The sequence below is a fragment of the Arachis duranensis genome, chromosome 1 (genome assembly GCF_000817695.3).
Source record: "Arachis duranensis cultivar V14167 chromosome 1, aradu.V14167.gnm2.J7QH, whole genome shotgun sequence".
NCBI classification, from domain to species: Eukaryota; Viridiplantae; Streptophyta; class Magnoliopsida; order Fabales; family Fabaceae; genus Arachis; species Arachis duranensis.
The window spans coordinates 82,346,355-82,346,981 of NC_029772.3; positions in this window are offsets into that span (position 1 = coordinate 82,346,355).

Genomic DNA, 627 nt, shown 5'->3' on the forward strand with positions numbered 1-627 from the left:
AGGGATGTAAAGGCCTTTAACCTTTACTAACACGTCCTCTACTAATCCATAAGCTTGTCTTACTGACTTGTCTGCCAATTATAATGAGAATAAGGCAGGCTGTACCTCAATGATCCCCAACTTCTCCATTACAGAGAGTGGCATAAGATTTATGCCTGACCCTAGGTCACACAGAGCTTTTTCAAAGGTCATGGTGCCTATGGTACATGGTATTAAGAATTTCCCAGGATCTTATGTCTTTTGAGGTAAAGTTTGCTGAACCCATGTATCAAGTTCACTGATAAGCAAGGGAGGTTCACCTTCCCAAGTCTCATTACCAAATAACTTGGCATTCAGCTTCATGATGGCTCCTAGATATTGAGCAACTTGCTCTCTAGTTACATCTTCATCCTCTTTAGAGGAAGAATAATCTTCAGAGCTCATGAATGGCAGAAGGAGATTAAATGAAATCTCTATGGTCTCTATATGAGCCTCAGATTCCTTTGGATCCTCAATAGGGAACTCCTTCCTGCTTGAGAGATGTCCCATGAGATCTTCCTCATTGGGATTTGCGTCCTCTCCCTTCTCCTTGCATTCGGCCATATTGATTATATCAATGGCCTTGCACTCTCTTTTTGGATTCTCTTC